Genomic DNA, 22,916 nt, shown 5'->3' with positions numbered 1-22,916 from the left:
GAACAAGTGCATTATTTACCCATATGTTAAGACTGTAGCCCTGGCCACTACCACCGTAGCATGTGCCACCCATGGCGGCGTGCTAATGAATATAAAAATAGCCATTGGGAGAAATAATACGTTCACGACATGTTGTCAATTTCAATGTTGCCTACCTATACCCGTGTGCTTTCACGAGTAAGAAATTGTCCTGTCCGCTACATGGACTGAAGTGTTACAAATTTCCTACCCACTACATGGACTGAAGTGGTATCGTTATTACCCCCCACATTTACTGTACTTACAAGGTGTCCATAGAAATTACATCATGAAGGCCGAAAAACAAATGCATAGATCACCCATGTCGTACTGTCTGAACCTTTCCCTATGCTCTGTGACACAGCAAAATAGGTTAATGAAAAAAGCATGTGTACGCTGGTTGTTGCTCCGCTTTCCGCGGATCCAAGATATCGTGCGCATCCAAACCATCTAACGCAGAACAGGCCTCGCAGCAGCCAATGGGCAGAGACGTCGCGTGTATGCGGGCATGACGGCAGCCCCTTAGCCAATCGGTTTCTTGTCCGTCGACCGAACAGGGAAGTGTGACCGCGGAGCGAACATAGATATCACTAATTATTTCAGACCTACTTTTTCATAATTATAAAGAAACGTACTGCACGTTTGGTGACAAAATTTACAAAAGAAAGCTTTCTGGACCAAGCCCCTGTACCTGCCGCAGATTTTGTCAAAATCCGTCCAGCTGTTTCACGTGTAGCCGTGCGCAAAGTTTTTCCCCCATTCAGTCTATGGGAAAAAAGACGTTTTGGGACCCCCTCTATAACTGCGGTCCACCTGGATGAATTCTCACCAAACGTCCAGGACGAGCAGAGTTATAAGCCGAGTTATAAGCCGCCCAAAAAGTGCTCTTCCTATGGAAACAGCAACTTAACCATAACTACCGTGGCCATGTAATATATATATATATATATAATTCAGTTCAACGATGAAAGAAATCGCTCTTGTGGTGAGCAGCACTCCCCTGTTTTGAGTTGTAGATCCAAGGAATCACAGCATCCGTTTTTTCAAAAATATTTTATTGCTAGACCATCCATGCATATTTCACCACCCCATAGAAAATTTCAAAACACATTGCACACGTGATCACCATGTAATAAAAACAAACAAGGTGCCTTCTGCTACTGTTAATCCAGTTGTTAATGCTCATACCACCATCTTGTGTTGGGTTTCAAAATATGGACATGAATAGTAATGGTTTTTGCCATACATTTGGTTCAAACAGTGTCACCAACCATGCACATAGTTGCTCGCGGTTTGCAAACATTCTATAATTTTTACTGAATTGGTCAAAATGCAAAGCTGTTTTTTTCTCTGGCAGCACTGCTTTTTTAGAAAATGTCCAGGCCGTATCTATATCATTATGCTTATTTTACATACTTTGCATTAAATACACAGCAATGTTCTATTAAGATGTTACCTACAATTGATTGGTTGAAAACTTTAAATAAAGTGCTTAATGCCAGATCAATGTCATTATGCTTGTGCTATATGCGATGCATTAAGTATACAATAATATTCTGTTGCAAATGTCACCTGCAATCGATTGCTAACTTTTTGGTAAAATGCTTAGTGCATGATGTAATGATCAATAAAGTGTCTAGTGCGTAATATAATATCTAAATATCACCAACATTGCTACTTCACACAATATCATAAAGTGCATAGTAAATCGTTTGCGAAATGCGTTGCTAGTAAAATGTCTAATGCACTATGCAGCAATATATCGACCAGTAAAGTGCCTAGTGAAAATTGCAACATCTTAATAAGCGTAATTCTGACTTAGATAAAGTGCTTTGTGCACAATATAACAACCAATAAAGTGTCTGGTACATCATGCAATATCTAGATATCAGCAAGATTGCTACTTCACAAAATTTCATAAAGTGCATGGTAACCAGTTGCAGAATGCTTTGCTGGTAAAGTGTCTTGTGCATGCTGCAGCAATGTATCGACCAATAAAGTGCCTAATGCATGATGTAACATCTTAATGAGCACAATTATGGTTTCACCAAATATACTAAAGTGTCTTGTGCATAGTAAACCATTTACAAAGTGCGTTATGCATAGTGCAATAAAGCAATAACCGGTAAAGTACTTGTGCATAATATAACAACCCAATCAATAGGCAGCAATTCTTTTACAGACTGTTGTTGAATGCCTTAAGCATATTCTAACCACTTAATATATGTGTGTGCCTGGTCCATGCAGAGCCAAATCATTGAAAAAATAAAGAAGACATATGTAAGGTGTGCCAAAAACTAATAAAACGTACCTCTGAATGCAACACTTTCAATGCTGTGCATGCATGCATATGCTTATTTATTTACTCGAGTACAGATGGGGGCAATGATGCTGACCCTGTGCTAATTCTTAAGCTTCTAAAAAGAATGGACTTTCGCTGCCCTAGGTACTGTTAAGGTATACCCAAACCTTGATTGAGTTGCATGCGTAGTGTTGGGCACCTGAGTGCTGAGCTGGACCCTCAAGGTCACGTTGTTTGTTACCAAATCTTTTGCAATGAAAACATTAGAAACAAGTGTGCAAAAAGTGCCTTTATTGTCAAGTGTGCCCTTATCTTGACGTGTGTTTCGACCCCTCTGGTCTTTTTCAAAACTGGGCACTTAGTCTGTATTCATCACGGGAATGAAAACCATAATATAATGAGTAATCAAATTAAAGCAGAGCTCACATTACAAAAATGTTACAACCAATGTGAAACAAGTATTTACAAAAATTACAGATTCAATGTGTGCTACGGCAGAGCATCGCTCAGTGAATAAGGGATGAGATGCTACTGAGGCAGACCTCCACCACAGGCACATCTGGTATCCATTGAATGTACACAAGTGGATATGTGAATGCTTCTTTGTGTGCATCTTGCCTGCATCTACACACCTTACCCTTCTTTTATACACATACACTCACATACGTTTGGACGGAAAACACATATGCATAGGTGCATCAAACTATCCAAAAAATACGCATGATTCTAATGATAAGAGACAATACTCTCAAGGAATACAGCATGACTCGGGAGGATAGCTCAGGGGCAACGTGCTTGCCTTGGAAGCAAGATGACACTGAGCAACACAGGTTCGATCCCTGGATCCACGCTTAGAAAACTCTGGGTATTAAGCCTGTTATAAATAACCTATCATATCATGATACCAATCTTGCATACATATCCAAATAATGTAGCATTTCGACGTTTGACACTGCTTTCATGCATCCAGGTGGACTATCAAGGATCCGGATTCTAAGTATTGGATGAAAGCAGACCAGTCTAGTCTCTGGGTTTCTACACTCTTCTCTGGGTCTCTGAGGAAGAACATGTAGTCTCTGCGTTTTCCAGCAATCTGAGAAATTCCACCCATGCAACATGTGATTGGGCACTATCGGTCTTTCTGTAGCCAATCACATGATGGTATGGGTGGAGACAGGGTATTCAATGCAAATCCTGATCATATGGCATCCGGACTAGTATAGCAAAACTTAAGGGTCTTTAAAAAACAAAATGGATTTAACATGTGGGCGGAGCTTTGTGGACACATGTGTGTGGCTCGGATGATGTCATTCTCCAGGTTTTTGTGTTTCTAATGTTGGCAGGCCTTGGTGAAAGGTGGTTTGACTCAGACATATGAGGAGGATGGAATAGAAGTATGGTGGAAGACAACAATGTCTTTGACTTTGGTGGGCTGTACAGTATCTTAGACACACATGGTATTGTATTGTGCATGACTGTATGCTTTCCGTATAGTGTCTCTGGAATGCAATGCAACTAAGCCGTGATTCACAATGACATATCTGCCAATCAGTGCTATATAAATGAGAAAACAGAACCTCTGTCTGAAAGATGGGCAGGTCTGTATAAACCAGAGATGGCCTACCCACGACCCTCCATGCATAACTAATATTGGGCATATGGTGACAGTTATGCTTGGGTCCCCACCTAACTCCCTCCCTGATATGGCATTTATAACGCGCCTATACACAAGTGTTTCAAGGCGCGACACAGCAAGGGAGGAGGAACAGAGGGAAGACAGAGACAGCGATCCTACTAGGCTGAGTGTCATTCAGATTGCACAAGTGCAGAGCAAGGGGTAGAGGAAAAGTGCGGAGTGGGATGTGGGAAGGGGACAGTGCAGTACAAGGGTTAGTAGAATAAATAACAATAAGAGAAGTAGGGCCCGCTGGTAGCAAGTGCAAGGGTAAGTGCAGACATCTGGAGGTGTCAAGTGCTGGTAGGGGACTGGAGGTATACAGAAAACAGTCCCCAAGTGTTGGGGTTGCCAGGGAGGCAGTGCAAGTGTGTAACTTGCAGGGTAGGGGACCTGGGCCCGAGATCAGAGGGGGGCCAGGTAGCCAGTGCAGTTTCAGCCAGAAATTCAGCAGGGGAGAGGAGGAGAGAATGCAGAAGCAAAGAGAAAGGTTTTGAGGTGCTTCTGGAACCAGAGATGGTTCTCCTCAAGTTTCAGGGAGGTAGGGAGTCTGTTCCAGAGGGAGGCCCCATCTGAGGAAAGAGATCTACCACCAACTCGTTGCTTGGAGAAGTGACTGACCCTGAGGGAGTTGGAGGTGGATGAGCGAAGAACTTGAGAAGGAAGATATTTAGGAAGAGAGAGTTGAAGATATTGAGGCCCCAGGCCCCAGAAGGCCTTCTGGACAATGCAGAACGTTTTGAACTTAATACTTGCCACCACTGGGAGCCAGTGCAGAGTTTACAGTCCTGGAGAGATACGATCCCTGGGCTTGAGGCCAAGGGCAAGTCTCGCAGTCCTGTTCTGTATGAGTTGCAGAGGGCGGAGAGTAGCAGCAGGCAGATTTAGAAGGAGGCCTTTCATTGCCCTTTCCAGCACACTATGGTCTGGTGACTACTTTTAGGGATACAACATACCTCAGCCAGGGATTTGACACTTTGAAACTACTTTGTGGTGATTCAGCACAGTACAAAAACAGAGTAACATCATTTTACAAAATGGGCCTGATTTACAAAGCTTTTTTCAAAGAGACTGTACCATTCTGAAACACTTTTGTAAATCAAGCTTAATGTCTGTAGTCCCTCAGCTATCCACCAAAATGGTTTTCCGGACTGCAGCTCAGTGGACATGACATGAAGGGCCTAATTTGCAAAAATGTTTGTGCGATGCAGTGACTTTGCACCGTAAAAGTACACATTGCACCACGCCAAGAAACAAATACATGATTCACAGATCGTACTTTGCGCTGACTTTTCTCACTTTGTGCTTCTCAGGAGCACGTTGCGCGACACAGAGCGCAATGGTGGGAAATGGCCAGCACAAGGAATCAAATAGGGGGCAGAAGATGCAAAATCCCCATTCAAGGAGGAACATGAGGAAGAACATGGACATGGGTGAGGGGAATACCATGCTAACAACAAATGTGCCCCAACAAGCACTAAGGAAACCCTATTCACAGAAGCTATTGCACAATTCTCTAGAGTACAAAGGAGAATGCACATCTTGCAATCTTACCGCTACCCGTTACATGTTCTCATCTTTCCTTTACAGGTACCGCTGCTGTTACCAGTATTAGCGTTTCACCAACCTGCACGTAATAAGGCTGCGCACGGCTCTAAGTTCGATTTTCATTTGGTTCTCTGAATTTCAATCCCAATGAATTTCTCTTCTGCTGCTTACTAGTGTTTAGGAAGCATACTGCATGACTGTTTGTGTGAGTGGCAGAGAGCAAAGCACTCTCGTGTTTGTAAGGAATTGAAAGTAGTTTACTTGAACTACATTTCCCAGGACCCCTAGGGTATTTCTTGTTTGTTCAGGCGCTTCAGCGCCGGCGCTTCTGGGTCGCACCGGTCTTCACCGGTCATCGCCGCAGCTCGCCGGCTCGTGGGAAATCTCGGCTTTCAGCGGAGCCTCGATTACTCTGGCTACCAGACGCCTCTCCCTTTAAGTAAGTTGCTCACGTATCCTGCATTATGTTCACCATGTGCTTGAAGCAAATACCACACCAACCTAACATGAAGACCAAGATCGCACCCTTGTTGGTTCTATCTTTTTCCCTTCTCAACACACGCTTTGCTATACAAGCATGGTGTGGAAATCTCTGACCTAACTAATGAACTTAAGCCTGACTTTTTCGGCATAACTGAAACCTGGCTCAACCCTGACCTTCCCACCCAAGCCACACTCTCCACGCCCGACGACTACACTCTCTTTAGAGCAGATCGTCTGCTGGGTAAAGGTGGCGGAGTGGCCTTGTTGTGTAAATCAAATCTTGAATGTCATGAAATTCCTCATTCCTCTCCAGAAGGCTGTGAGAGTTTATGGGTAAAAATAAAAACCTCTCCACATACCACTTTAAACTCACTTACGATCTATCGTCCACCCAAAGTCATGCCTCTATTTGAAGAACAGCTCAGTGATCTACTGGCTCAGATTTGTACCACTAAAGGCCCAGTTATCATCATGGGTGATTTTAACTATTGGGCCAACGACCAACAGGATCAAGCAGGCACCAATCTGATGGATACCATCACCTCCTTTGGCCTTACCCAGTGGATGAAATCCCCCACGCAAAGTAAGGGTCATACCTTGTCCCAAAATGCCAATATCTCTGACATCTCGGACACACCATGTATTTGGTCTGACCACTTTCTCATTCAAGCCAAGATTTCACTACCCTCCCCTCCTCCTAAACTTAATGCCAACCCACGCATCCAGAAAATGTCTCGCAACCTTAAAAATCTAACAGCTCCAAATTTTGCCACACTGCTGTCTTCTAAACTTCAATCCCTTGACAACTTTGTTGACTCCTCGAAACTTATCAATCATCTGTCTACCAACATCAAAGAAGCAGTTAACGACCTTGCCCCACTGAAAATGAAGACAATAAAGACCGAAACCACAAAGAACACCTGGTTCACTAATGAAATTCTTGTGGCCAGACAAGAAAAAAGAGCCCTCGAAAGAGTTTGGAAGAAAGATCCCAACAACAACACTCTAACCAATTACAAAAAATCCATCCTCAATTACAAAAAACTCATCACAGTAGCTAAGGCCACACATTATAACGCAAGGATTGTGAATGCTCAATCCAACACTGGGGAGCTTTTCAAAATCTTAGCAGAGTTCCAAAATCAGCCCCCAATCACTAATAATATCATTAAGGACAATGAATGGTGTCAGGGCATACACGATGCCTTTCTACTCAAGATTGATTCTCACAAAGAAAAAATAAATAAAGCCCTAGGCAATGTAACATCCCCGCAAACCCCCACAGACACCGTTCTGCCCAATACCTGCAAAAACAATATCCCTCAATTCTCTTTCACACACTACACTGAAGATGAAGTACTCAAAATCATAAAGGACCTTAAAGACACGTCCTGTCCTACTGACGACTGCCCCACAAGCACTCTTAAGGAGTCCTTAGAAATTCTGGTTCCATGGATTACCAAACTGGTCAATCTCTCTTTTGATGAGGGCCTGGTTCCGGAACTGTTAAAATCAGTGTGTATTACACCCTTATTGAAAAAGGAAAATCTTGACCCAGCGAACAAAGACAATTACAGGCCCATTACCAACGTGCCATATGTTCTCAAGATAATTGACAAACTTGCCTATTTACAGTTACAAGCCCATGTCGAAAAATATAACATCTTGGGCAGCCGTCTGTCGGGCTATAGGGCTCGTCACGGGACTGAGACAGCAATGCTAGATCTTAAATCTACCTTAGCTAGCATAGCTGATAATAATCAAGCTGATTTGCTCATGTCATTAGACCTCTCCGCAGCCTTTGACCTAGTTGATCACAGCTTACTGGTGTCAAGGCTCGGAGAGGTCGCTAACTGCTCCGTAATTGCATCCAGATGGATTGCTTCCTTTCTGGGTCCCAGAATGGTGAGGGTCTGTGTTGGCGATAATCAATCTTCTCCAATATCTCAGACATGCAGAGTTCCTCAGGACTCCTGTCTATCGCCTCTGCTTTTCAATCTTTATATACGTCCCCTTCTTGACCTCTTAAACAAATTAGGAGTGCAATACACAAACTACGCTGATGATACTCAGGTGGTCATACTGCTGAGTGGCTCCCATAGCAGTGATACAGTAACCATCAATAAAATATACAAAGCCATTCAAGACTGGATGGCCTGTAATTCTCTAGCCCTGAATGACAAAAAAACTGAACTCCTCATCGTAGCATCAAAAAACACTCGGGCGAAACTCGACTCCAACTATGCTAGTTTCCATATTGCCGACAATACCATTCTCGTCCAGAAGAAAGTCAAGACCCTGGGCGTCGTTCTTGACGAAGAACTCTCTATGAAGTCCCATGTCTCCAGCATTAAATCTAGCTGCGGTCTTATAAATAAAAGAATAGGCTATATTCGACCATTCATTTCGGAAGAAAACTGTGCCCTTCTGTCCACTGCATTGATCAATTCAAGATTGGATTATTGCAACAGCCTCCTAGCGGGCACCAAAGCCTCCAACATCCAATCACTACAAGTGGCTCAGAATAATGCTGTGCGTAATATCTTCAATCAGTCCCATCGTACACACATCACCACTTTTAGGAAAAAACTTAATTGGCTTAAACATCGGATTACGCACAAGATATTGACCACGACCCACAAATGCCTCATCCTCTGTAGCCCTACTTATTTGTCAGCCCGCATTACCATTAAATCCAACGCGAGGAACCTTCGTTCATCCTCTGCCACTATTCTCAAGCATCCAAAATACAGGACAGCCAAATTTGGAGGTACCACTCTTGACGCTCAAGGTCCCCTTCTATGGAACAAACTCCCAGCCCAGATGCGGCAGATCCAGGACTACACTGTATTCAAACGTGCTGTAAAAACCCACTTCTTTAATCTGGAATAACTCTTTTGACCCTTCTTCTTTCTCTGCCATGTGTGTCTGTTTGTTTTGTCCAGTTTTATGTGCGCCCTGAGGCCTGCGGGCATGTTGGCGCATTACAAGAATTAACATAAATAAATAAATAAAATACATGTTGTAAAGCACAAAGTACAATGAAAGCTCATGCATAAAAACGCAAAGCAACCCGAATGAACATAGATTGCACAATGCTGGATCCTGAATTGCTGGCACTGATACCATTACATGGAAGGAGGAGGAGGATGAGGAAGGGGCCCTGAATATTCCATCCACGAGCAGCATTATTCAGGATGCCAGACGAGGAGGCGCATGGAAGATACTGATTCCCTCTCCATGTAGAAGTAGTACTAGTAGTACTAGTCATTTATATAACACCTTTTCCCATTTGTATGGCCTCAACACGCTTGTGGTGGGAAAGCCCTCGGGGACCGAAGTCCAGGTATGAGAACAGTCTTTGAAAAGGCTTATAATGAGTGCACATTTGCCCAAGGTTAGGAATTAGGTGGGCTGGCTAGGCTCCAGTAAGCAACCCAAGAGGTCAGCCAGGTGCATTGGTCCTTAGGCAGATCAGGAGAGTGTGCTAGTGTAAGAGACTCATTATGTGTCCAGATAGACTGAATTTTGGCATAGGTTATCGCTGTATTCTAATGGCAGAGGTGTGGAGGCAAGTCTTGTGTAAGGAGGCGAAGATATAAGTGTTAGCTAGACCAAATTTGTCGTACTCATAGCTGTATTCTAATGTGTGTGGATGGATAGCCGTGCCTGTGGAAGATGTCCACCAGAGTGGTGTGTTATACATACCTTAAGCGCAGATGGAGCTTATCTTTGAACTCGCTGTGTGATCAGATTGTCTCAGTGAAAAGAGAAGGTACCCTCATAGGCTCTTCTAGGCACTATGGGCCCTCAAAATCTACTAAGAGAACAAGACCGGCTATCTTAGTACATCTTCCAGGCATGAAAGACAGGCTACCATAGATCTTAGGATCATAGGATTCTTTAAACTCAATAGACAGGCTAGCATTATAGTCTTAATATATATCTTCTAAGTTCTATAATGGGCTACCTTCAGGCATCTTCTAAGTGCAATATCAAGGATACTTGCATATATATTAATGTGTTACAATGGCTAACTTATAGATCTTCAAAGTGCAATGGATAGGTTATCATCATATATCTTTAAGCACAATAAGCAGGCTAAAGTGCAACACAAGTGCCCGCTCCCTAGTCCATTTAAGTGCAGCACACTGCCCACCCTCAAATCCGTCTAAACTTTGCAGGTCTTCTGCGTGCAATATATGTGCTTCCTTCCCAAATTTCTTCTAGAGCAGTACATGTGCTAGCCTTCACAGTTCTTCACATTCAAGACATATGCTAACGTACACAATTTCTTCTAAGTGCAAAATGTATGCCACCATTCACAATTTCTTCTAAGTGCAATACATGTGCTAACCTACCCAATTTCTTCTACGAGCAATACATGTGCTAGCCTTCACAGTTCTTCACATGCAATACATCTGCTAATATAAACAATTTAAGCGCAACACATGTGTTGATATTCCCAATATCTGTTAACCTTCACATTTCTTCAAGTGTTGTACAGAACCAGGCCTTCACATTTCTTCTAAGTGCTGCACATGCAATTAACCTACATGTGTTAACCTTCTTAGTGTAAAATCAGCCTACCCACACATCATTGTGCAAGCTCTAGGTTATCCTCATCAATTTTAATGCAAAGACGGGCTAACATTAAGGATCTTCCAGCTCCAATACCAAGGTTGAGTGCGATAGGCAGGCTATCTTGATACATCTTTTAAGCCAAAAGAGGGTTGTCCTTATACATCTTCTGAGAACAAATCTATCCTCCGAGATCTTCTAAGTGAAGTATCAGGGCTATGTGCATGCATCTTTGATCAAATCACTTGCTATCCTCCCAGTTACCCTAAAAGCCAAGACAGGATAACATTATGAATCTTCCAGGTGCTATACTATGGCTAATTTAAATATATGGGCTGTCCCAGTACATTTGCTGAGAGGACAGAAACTCTTATCCTAATACAACTTCTAGGTGCAGTAAACAGTCTATCCTGATATATCTGCAAGGCATATTGGGCCGGTTCTCCCTATAATCTTCTGTCTGCTGTGGTCAGGATACCATCGTAAATTATTTCCTGCCCCCAAATCCATCTAAGTGTGACACATGCGTACTGAGGAGCGGGGTTTCACTGACGGGCCCATAGATCAGTGCGCACCCTCTAGTACCTGTAAAACAAGATAGCTCCACCATGTGAGGACTGGGGGTGCAGGATTCACTTACTCCAACACGACTCAATAATGAGGACTCAGTAATTTGGCAAAGGGAAGTCTGTTTAATGACAAGTACATCAAACAGAGAAACAAATGGAAATCAGCAGCATTGCGATCACCTGTATCGCTCCAACTTCTTCGAACTTCAGTCGAACAGCAATAGTTATAGGCAAAACTCGTCATCACTGACGTCTAATTCTACAAAACTCGACTGGCAATACAATTGGTTAGGAAATTTAACTTAAGTATAGGTGCTATATCTGTATATGATAATAGGGCATGCGGATTGGATAGCTCTTATCGGGTGGGTGTCTATGCCCATCCCAATACATCACACGTGACTGACGTCACTACAAGTACAACGTCTTATTGGTTCTACTATCTATAGGACTCCAGATAACTTGGTCCATTGTGATTGGGCAGGTTAAACCCCTAGACATAAATCCCCATTTTAATTAGCAGCATACAGAATGGACACCCATGTGCCTGGTGTCCCAAGTTTCACCCTGCCTCCCTTCCATCAATCAGTATCTTAGGGCTATGTGTCAATTAGTTGGCTGGGTATGGCCTCGAAACTGTAGCCTCTTATCGGGAAAAGTTATGGCATCCTCGGGTCCTGGATGACATCAGGCGGTGGTACCTCTTCGCGCCTGGCTGGTCACGTGTTAGTTCACCATGAATCTGCTTCAGTTTCTAGCTTTTAGTGCATTTAATTCTGTTTCAGCCTCACCACCTGCATGGGCCCCCCTTATCTTGACCTTCATGGGGCAGGCTGGTATGCTCTGAAGTTTGAGTCTTGTTAGCTGACGCTCTCCTCCCTTTCTCTGGTTGACCTCGATTTCCTATGCATGAGTCGCTCTTTGTTGAGTTTCGATTCCGCTCCTCCTCCTGCCTGTGGCTGAGTTACGAAACTTGGCCTGTCAGGCCTCTGGCAGCCTGGGTACATTTCTGCTTTTACAAAATGGAGTCCCACTTGCATAATGTGTCTTATTGAGGTAGATATATAGTTGGCGCTTGCTGCTCTAATCTTCTACTCAGCATTGCAAGCAGTATCGTTTCTTTAGCCTCTTGCGTTCCAAGCCTATTTACACACGTTTAACTGGTCAGTTGCTTCCATCTTGTCTCGTAGCAATGTTTCCTTACATTTTAACATAGTCTCTTCTCTGTGTCCATTACATTTATTTTCGTAGTTACTCGCACTGGCGTGCTTGTCTTCGATAGCCGCTTTTGTTCATTCACGAGTCTGTTCAGGCCCTTGCGTTATTTCCACTGGCCTTCCATTAGGGCTCTTTGGTTCTCTTCATGGACTGTCTGTAGGTACTCTTCATTTCGTATCAGCGGCTGGTACGGCTGTCTGATAGGGTACCGTGCTGCCCAGGATTGTCTGATTATGGGCGCTTCAACAGGTACGGATCTTCTGATGTACACTGGGCAGAGTCCCAGCGTGGCTCTCTGTTGATTCATTTGCTCCTCATACATCACATACCTTGGCGAGTATTGTCCTGGTACCTCGAACTGGGAGGCAGGGGTGCAGGCCATGTCTGGGACCTCCTCTACACTCCCCCCTCTGGTCGGTTCATCGACCACTTCTGCGATCTCTTTTGCATTTATTTCCTTTGATTCTTCGGTGTCATGTTCATCGTCTTCAGGGTGGGTACATGATGGTATGAATGTGTGAGTCTTTGGAGTCCATATTTTTATCACTCCTTTCAAACTCCCTGCTGTTTTCACATGTTCGTCTTTGTTCCATGTCATTAGCTGGACTGCAGTAGATCCATTTTCCTTCATATCTTCTTTGTTTCTTAGGATATGTGAACTTTGTTCCTTCTGGTGCAAATTTGCTGGCCTTCACAAAGTTTCTTTATTCTTCATCAGTTAGGTCTCTGGGCTTCCACCCTGTCTCGACATCAACCATTATTTTCATCCCTATGGCTTTCTTCGCAGTTTTCTGGCACTTTGTAATGATTATCTTGATAACACAGAATCCTAGCAGTACCATTGCTAGTAAAGCTCCCAGAAACTTGAATATATCTGCCATCCATTGTGGGACCCATGAGAACAGGGCTCCAAACCAGCTGTCATCGTCCACTTCATCACTTTCATCGATCATCTGGTTCTTCAAGTTTGTCAACATACTTATGGCCTCTGTTAAGGTTCCATTTTCTTCATCGTGTGATGGTAAAAATGTGCAACATGATTCTCCGATTTTTGCACAAACACCTCCATCCATTGCTGTGATCATGTCAAGCACATATCTGTTTTGGAGGGTTATCAGTCTGATTGCTCTCAGCTCTTCTTTGATCGTGTTAAATCCTTTTATAGTGGTATTGATGGTCTGCAATAACTCCCATCTGGTTATCTGCAACCATTTAGCATTCACTCGAATTTGGATACGTGGCAAGAGCATCGTGGTGAACACTGTTGAGGTGAGGCTGAACAGCCTGTGTTCGTATGGGATTCCATGGAATGCCTCTTCTAATTTGGTAGAAAAGTAATTTTCTCTCTTCATCCTGGATACCAGTTCCACAGATCTCCTTCTTCTTAGATGAGCATCTGCTTTTGGGAAACTGTCCAACTTCAGGTCATTCTTAGGGATCACTAGCGCTGGAACATGGATGTTCACTAGTGTGCATATGCCTCCCCAGTTTTTCGGCAGCCTTGTATATGCCTTGGATCCACACGCCCAGTAATGGTCCATAATAACTGCGGTTCCTTGTGTCATTCCTGAAGCTTCAAAGATTTGTCCGCAGTTTAGATTATCTCCCATATTCCTTGTGCCAGTGTTTCTGAAGCATAGTTTCGGGCTCTCCAGTGGCACTATCTGTAGGGGTCCCCCGATATCTTCGACCCATGTTAGTAACTTTACTAGCTTTGGCCATAGGGGTTTGCACAGTTTTTGAGAGTTTTCTATTACTTCCTTGCAGGCTCCAAGGACCATTCAAGCTCGGCAGATCACTACTCTTTCTTCCCATCCATTTTGGGAAACCACCGTTCCCCAGATCTGCATTTGGCCTCTGGTTTTCCGGACTTGTGCCTATTCTGCAGTTTTTCCTTGAATGTTCAGTCTCGGGTTTGTCACCCATCGTGTTCCTGATCCTTTGACGTCAGGATTCTCATATCGGATCACGTGATTCCTGGTCTGCGCCCTGTTTCTTGTTTTAATGTCCTGGACGTAGCCATCTTCGTCTGGGTAGTCCTTTTCAGTGGCCCATATCAGTGAAGCGTCTATTCCCATAAATTGTCCTCTGGTGTTGCACATTGCTACGTGTGACATACAGTGTGCTATGGGGACATCAATTTCTACAGCCACAAAGATCTTGGATTTGCCCATGCTGTACGGCAGGAGAGCACAGACAAAGCATTCTCCTTCTGACTGCCTTCTTCCTACTTTCTTCATGTGCTGGTACCATATGTTGTTTCAGAGATGGGCTGTGCTATCCAGGTAATCATTGTGTTCATTGTTGTATTCATGTGGGTTTCTCTTAATCCTCAATGTCCTTTTTTAGTTAGCTATAACCACATCTCTAAATGCGTCTATGTGACTCTTTCTTGTTGGAGGATTCTTGGGCATGCTTGTTAGCGGAGCGGGTTTCATTACCTGTATCTCTGTGGTAGGGGAAGGTTTTGCGTTTCTTTTCCTTTCCTTTTGTAATGTTTCATCGAGGTTCTCCGGCCGCCATTGGCTCACCAACTCCCCAATGTGTGGCTGTGTCGTAGATCAGGTGCTTGTTAGCAGTGTTCGAGCTGGCGTGCTCGTTATTACAGTCTCTGTAGTTCTATTTTTCAGCTCCTTGTGCAGTTTCTTTGCTCTGACTATGAATGGGAACAAATAATCTATCAGTGCTTGCGTTTTCTCTGTGAGTTCCTTTATGGCTATTTCTGTTCTTTCGAAGGATTTTGCTATGCCCTCTCTCTTGGGTTTCTCACTTGACTTTTCTTGGTTACTTCCACTATTTTCTGGAACTGATTGTTTGGCAGGCTGTCTCTCCTTCTCTGCAGCCTTCGTTGGAGGCCCTGTAGCCATTGACACTTGCCCTTGTCTGTGTGCATCATGTGTGTGGGTGCGTGCAGTGATCAGTGCCGCGTTTTCATTCACTTCATGCTGAACCTGTCTCCAGCTTTTCTTTTCATTTGTTACCTCAAATGTGTCTAAATCACTGCTAATTACACATTACGTTCATTTTACCATCAGGTTTTCTTGGGACTGGAATGACTATATAGGGTCTGTGTGCTTTCGTAGGCCCCAGACGTTCAATATCTGCTGGGTGCACTGAGTTTGGGACACTTCGTGCCCCAATAAAGAAAGCAGTTCTGATTGTTAATGACAGAAAAACAATCATAATTACTATACATATGCACATTATCGTTCGGAAAGACAATTTGGAACATTTTCTTCCAGGGAAGTGGGGGCGCCCTTCTGCCTGGGGTAAAACCAAGTTACTGTTCTGGGCCCCGATTTCGAACGAGTTCATAGTCAGTTATTTATTCCTTCTCTTGCTCTGATCTCGTAGTTCAAGAGTTCATTACTATTAAAGTGACAAGTGCTTTACAAATGTCCCCCCTCTTGTGGGTGCTGTCGGTGATCTCTGGGTATGCAATACAGTTCCTTTTGCTAGACTATGGAAAAGGGTTAGGCTAGCACCCTTGGTACATCACATTCATAATGCATATCTATAGTAGGCAATGTCTCAGTGCACTCCTCGAATTTGCTTTGGTCCTGAAGACATGCTGGAACCTGTTCAATGTAAAGGAATGAAAAGACGGAACTGCTAAAAATCACACAAAAATAATATATAAAAATAAAAGTGATCATGAAAAATAAAAATAAAAATGAAAATGAAAAATAAAAATAAAAAATAAGGAAAAGTAGAGGGAAAGTACAAAGAAAAAATAGGATGGTGTAGTTCTTGTCTTTGCTCTCCTCAATCTGTCCTGCGGCTGAGTGGTTGAAGAACTGTGTCTCTATCCTCGATCTGTCCCACAGCAAAAGTCTTACTGGAATCTCCTAAGGTACTCTTGCTGGAAGTTGGATAGCTGCACCTGGAGCATTATGCCGTGGAGGAGTGTGCCCATGTGTGGGGCGTTGGCCGGCTTTCTAAGGAAGGTGAGGACGTCAACTTCTGCAGGCCTCCCCACCATTTCCAGATAGTCTGTGACTAGTCTAAGCAGGACGTTGTGCGCCAGCTGGGTGTCTTTGGGAGATAGGGACATTTATCCTGTGTTGGCTGGGTCCTGGTCATTAGCTTTTCTTTTGATTCGCACAGTCTCTGCACTTTCCTGTTGCGTGGATTACCACGAGGTGATTTAGTTTAGTCCACAGCTGGTTCAACTTAGCTAGGTTTCTTGGGTCTCTGATGAAAGTGCATGTGTCAGTTGTTCTCCCGACAAGTCCTGGGCATTTCTCGATTATTTGAAAGAACAAATTAAATGTGAGTTCATCAATGTCTACTGGCGGTGGAAGCATTTGTGTCCTCTTTGTTGTGCTCCGGTAGTTCGGCGAAGGCTTCCATGATGACAGTCAGTAGTTGCCAAATTACCTTCTTGTTTGCAGGATCTTGAATAAAGTCTGTGACACTGGTCTCTCTCCCTATGAGTGACGGGTATGACAGCACCACCAATTGAAAATACGTAAGCACATCCCACTTGAGGCTTCTGCTAGGAGATACCGTGAGTTCTGTGAACAAAGTCTTGACAGTGGTTACTTCAGGATACTGTGTTACACTCTCAAAACATATTTTATTTGCAGTCTATCAGTGTCTTGATTCTTTGTACTACTTGGGCATGACGTGCTTTCAAAAGTTTGTTTTATCAATGTTGTCGTGGCTTTGGATGTGCTTCTCTTTACCCTGCAACTAGGATGCACAGGGTGTTCATTTTATGTCCTTTATTATCTTTCACTGGTTTGCGATAATGTCTTTTTTAAAAGCCACACTTTAAAACTGAGTACTTTTCACCTTTATTTCGCAGCTCATGCGTCCTTCTTCCTCGTCATGGATCTTGGCTGCACATGCTGAAGTTCTTCCCCGTTGTCTGTGGTTTCTTCGTGGTTAGATGTAGCTTGGGGGCTCTCTCATATATAAGGTTTAATGTCATTTATAAAGATCCATGCCCTTCTGCCCCGGAGCTTGACGGCGGAAGTGGTGTACCCTCTACGATGAAAGGGCCATTGAATCGTGGCTCATCCCACCTCTTCCTGGTAAAGTTCTTTACGAGCACATTGTCACCAGGGAAGACGAGGGGCGCATGTAGACTTTGCACGGTGTCTGCTTCAGCACTTTCCTGATGTGTTTTGTGCTGTACCCTTTTTGCTGTCGCTGCAGCTGGCCTGAAATGACAGGGGCGCTGGATGTCATACAGTTGAGGTACTCCTGCATCTCTGTTCCCAGAACCTCTCCAGTCGGCTGGGCATCACATCTAGCTCTATCTCGGGGGGTAAGAGGGGTCCTCATCCTTCTGCCTGTGACTATCTCATGCGGCGTGAGATGATGGTCGGAGCCTGGTCGGTTGCGAAGTGCATACAATGCCAGTGGTAGACAGTGCAACCATCCCTTTTTTAATGTGAACTTCAACTTGTCTATCCTCTCCTTTAACAGGCCGTTGAGCCATTCACATACCAAGCGACAAGCTAATCTGTTCAAAAACTGAATTTACAAAGTGGGCCCCATCATCTGATCTCATTACCTCGCACACCCCCCATCTAGGGAACACTTCCCTCACCAGAAACTTGGCAGCACAGGTAGCATTGGGGTGTGTACAGGGACCTGCTTCTATCCATCTAGAGAATGGACACACCACCACAATTAAATACCTGTACCCATTGCACACTTGAATCATATCACCATAATCGATGTGTAAGTGCTGAAATGGTCCATTTGGCCTGGGGATAACTCCTCTCACTACTTTTAATGTGTGTCCAGTGGTGAATTGCTGGCAGATTATACAGGTTACCATGAAAATGCAACGTGCTCCGCTAAATTCGGCGTGAACCAGTCTTCTGCGAGCGTTGCAGCTAGATTTTCTTTTGACATGTGGATGGTGTAGTGCAGTTGTTCTAATGCTACCTTTAGCAGAGCGACAGGCATCACTGGTTTACCAGTGCTGTCTTGCCTCCACAACCCGTCAGAGGGGTTTAAGGAACACCCTCGATGCTTCCACAAATTATTCTCCTCCTGAGGTGCCTCCCCTTGTAGTTCCATTAGCTGAGTCTGCCCCATGTTACTATAGGCCTCAGGTGTGGCTCGTGCTACCATCATCCTCTCATGGGTACGTGCCACCTCCATGTCCATGATTGTTTCATTTTTGGATGCCATGCGCTTGGCTTCCGTGTCCACTTCATGGTTTCCACGTGACATGAAATCTGTCCCCTTGGGGTGGAAGGTGCATTTCCCGACCACTATTCCCACTGGGACCTCTAGTGCTTTTATCAACCTGTCCAATAAGGCTGCGTGTTGCACTGGTGTGCCGTCCGCTCGGAGGTAGCCCCTCCTTTTCCAGCGTGCTAGACCTGCATGTACTGTGGACGTCACATAGGCGGAGTCACTGTACACAGTTACTTCCTGCTCTGCATGATTCTCAATGGCGAGTATAAGCAACAATAGTTCTGCAGCTTGCTCAGAATAGTGAGAGGGTATTCACGCACTGACGAGTACTTGGAACTCTCCATTCGCTAGGTGTTTTACCACGGCCACGCCTGTATATCTTTGTCCGTCTTCTTGATCGATTCTCGAAGAACCATCAATGAACACGATCTCGTCACTTGCCAGGGCATTTTCCTTTACCCTGGGGATTTCATCCTAGAATTCCTCATAATTCGCGCAGTCATGTATAGGTTCTCCCTCTTCAGCTATGAATATGCCTGGGTTCACAGTTTTACATCGCACTATTTTGATCGATGGGTTAGAGATAATCACCTCATATGCGGATGCCCTTTGGGATGTCAGCGTGCCCTTTGGTTTTTCTAATATGGCGAATAACGAGTGCATGACATACAATGTCATGGAGCACCCATCACAATGGATGACGCCTTTTCAATGGCGAACGCGGCAGCAGCTAGATTTTGTTCACATGGGAAGTGGCCTTTCATGACCGGGTCCAAACTCCCGCTGTAATACGCTAGAGGCTTGGACCCCAGTGAGGTTCGCTGAGCGAGTACTGCCGTCATAAAATTGCCATCGGAATGTGAGAACAGGTAGAATTCCTCTGCATAATTAGGAATCCCGAGAACTGGGGCCACACAAATTGCCCCCTTGAGTTCTGCAAACCCCTTCTCCATTGCCTCAGTCCATTCAATTTCTCGTTTTTGTTGCCTGGGCTTTCATCAAAGCCTGAAGCAAGGGCTTGGTATATGAGCTGTAGTCAAAACCCACGCTCTGACATAATTGCACAGGCCTAAGAAGCTTTGCATTTTTTTTATCGTGAGTGGTTTAGCCGTGTTCATGATAGCTTCAGCCCTTTCTGGGGTTACATGTTTCCCTTTGTGTGAGATTAGCTGGCCTATGTACAGCACCACTCGCTGACAGTATTGTAACTTTTCCTTATCAACTTTATATCCTTTCTCAGCCAGGATAGTCAGTAGCTGGACAGAGTTGCGCCTACATTGTTCCTCAGTGATGCTGCAGATCAGAATGTCATCCACATACTGCAAAACAACACTGTCTACTGCAATATTGCTTAGGTCCATCTGCAGGACTCTTGAAAATGGATCGAGACTCACAGTACCCCTGTGGCAACCTCGTGCTTTTCAGGCGCATTTGTCTTAAAGTAAATGACGTCAGGTCTTGAGAGTCACGGTGCAACGGGATTGAGAAAAACGCAGTTTTCAGGTCAATCGGCGTGAAATATTTTGCCTCAGTGGGTATGTTGCATAGAATTGTGGATGGATTAGGGACTAGAGGGAATTCGGTTTCAACTATATCGTTTAATGCTCTTAAATCTTGGATTAAACGCCAAGACCCTCCCTTTGATTTCTTGACAGGGTAAATCACTGTGTTGCAAGGTGATTCTGACGTCACTAGAATGCCCTGCTCCAACATGGCGGAAATTGTCTTCACAATTCCTTCATCTGCCTCTCTGGACATAGGATATTGTCGTCCTCTTGGTAAAATTGGTCTTGGTTTCAGTTTAATTTTCACTTCACCTGTCCCCCTCAGGAGGCCTACGTCATAGGGTCCTGTAGTCCATGCCGCGGCAGGGACTTGGGCCATGTCGTCATCAAAGTATTCTGGACGTATCAGCGCCAACATCATTCTCTGTGGCACCTCCCGTGTGATCATTTTGACCCAAAATATGAGACTTACTTCCACCCTTGTCTTTTCTAGGTCAGGGTGTTCTTCGAACAGATCGTCATCGGTGACGTCAGTTACTCGATACCCTTCTTCGATGGCGATAATCGCACACCATTGTCTGCCTTCATCATCATATCCTTCGACCAATACCACTTTCCCTCGCACTGGGCATATTGTATCATTAAGGGAAATACTTGTCCCTCCTCTTCATGCATAGGTATTCTGGGTCTGAATAGAAACTCATCAGGTGTCCTCATAGTTCTATCTGCGAGGCCTGGCAATCCCGCCATGAGCACCCGCACCCCATATGGAAAGACTTCTGGTTCTAACGGTATAGCTCTCATGGCTATGTGTCCTGAGTATGCTCTGATCATTTCGCACACGTTCGAATAATGCATTCCTGCAGTGGAGCACACTATACCGTTCTCGGTAAACAAGATTGTCATATTCAACTTAGTCATTAAGTCCCGACCCAGGATATTTACTGGGGTCTGACGTGAATATAATAAGGGTACATTCATTTCACGCTCTCCCACAGAGGCTGGGACTGTGTCTGTAACGGGAACTCTACTGTGAGCTCCCGTGAAACTCTGAGTATCTATGGCCTCGCCGGACAAGGAAAACCTGCCTTCTCGTATGCACGAGCGTGTCACACCCGTGTCAACTAAGAAGTAATATTCTTTACCCCCTATGGCGACATTCACCCTAGGTTCCCTATTAGGGTCTGGTGTCACTGATAGGATAGAACAGATCAGAGTCCCCCGTGAGCTGTCCTATTTCAGATATAAGTTCGGCCCGCTGTATACTTGCTGATTCTTTTATCTCAGGTGTCCCCCTGGTACCGCTTGTTTTTCTCTCGGGTGTCCCCCCAGTATCCACTCTTTATCTCTTATGCTTGAGTCATTACCCCTATATATATATATATACACACACAGTCTTCTCTACTTCTGACTATTTTAATTATTTATTTTTTTCTCCGCCACCCACCGTTACCTTTCCCTTACTTGCTCCAATGCCTACAAGACATTTGCCAAAGTAAAGTAACGAGTTTAATGTTTCACTCACCGCTCGCATCTTTTCCTCTCTGGAACTTCGGGATCACCGCCCCTTCCTCTTCCAGCCTTTTAAGGTTTTTTCGTCCGATTGGCTGCCCGTGGGAATGAGAAGGGTTATGCTTGGAAAGGCATGTTCCTTCAAACCCACTGCAGATTTTTTATGGACTTACTCCATTATTGTCCACGGGGAGCTTCTCAGTCTACTCAGCCGGAATGGCGAACGGACTCGTGATATTGCCGAAGGCCCAGAGCTACTTCGTGCCGTCGGTCTATAGGTGACTTATAACTATATTAATCAATAATCAATGGCCGAAACCATCCTCTGCTACCAAGTGTACTGGGGAGCGGGGTTTCACTGACGGGCCCATAGATCAGTGCGCACCCTCTAGTACCTGTAAGACAAGATAGCTGCACCATGTGAGGACTGGGGGTGCAGGATTCACTTACTCCAACACGACTCAATAATGAGGGCTCATACTAATTTGGCAAAGTGAAGTTTGTTTAATGACAAGTACATCAAACAGAGAAACAACTGGAAATCAGCAGTATTGCGATCACCTGTCTCGCTCCAACTTCTTCGAACTTCAGTTGAACAGCAATAGTTATAGGCAAAACTCGTCATCACTGACGTCTAATTCTACAAAACTCGACATGCAATACAATTGGTTAGGAAAGGTAACTTAAGTATAGGTGCTATATCTGTATATGATAATAGGGCATGCAAATTGGATAACTCTTATCGGGTGGGCATCTACGCCCATCCCACTACATCACATGTGATTGACGTCACTACAAGTACAACGTCTTATTGGTTCTACTATCTATAGGACTCCAGATAACTTGGTCCATTGTGATTGGGAAGGTTACACCACTGGACATAAATCCCCATTTTAATTAGCAGCATGCAGAATGGACACCCATATGCCTGGTGTTCCAAGTTTCACCCTGCCTCCCTTCCATCAATCAGTATCTTAGGGCTATGTGTCAATTAGCTGGATGGGTATGGCCTCGAAACTGTAGCCTCTTATCGGGAAAAGTTATGGCATCCTCGGGTCCTGAATGACATCAGGCGGTGGTACCTCTTCGCGCCTGGCTGGTCACGTGTTAGTTCACCATGTATCTGCTTCAGTTTCCAGCTTTTAGTGCATTTAATTCGGTTTCAGCCTCACCACCTGCATGGGCCCCCCTTATCTTGATCTTCATGGGGCAGGCTGGTATACTCTGAAGCTTGAGTCTTGTTAGCTGACGCTCTCCTCCCTTTCTCTGGTTGACCTCGATTTCCTAGGCATGAGCCGCTCTTTGTTGAGTTTCGATTCCGCTCCTTCTCCTGCCTCTGGCTG

Source organism: Ambystoma mexicanum, chromosome 8 (genome assembly GCF_040938575.1).
Source record: "Ambystoma mexicanum isolate Mex_15411 chromosome 8, UKY_AmexF1_1, whole genome shotgun sequence".
In the NCBI taxonomy this organism is placed as follows: Eukaryota; Metazoa; Chordata; class Amphibia; order Caudata; family Ambystomatidae; genus Ambystoma; species Ambystoma mexicanum.
Note: the sequence above shows the minus strand (reverse complement) of the source record.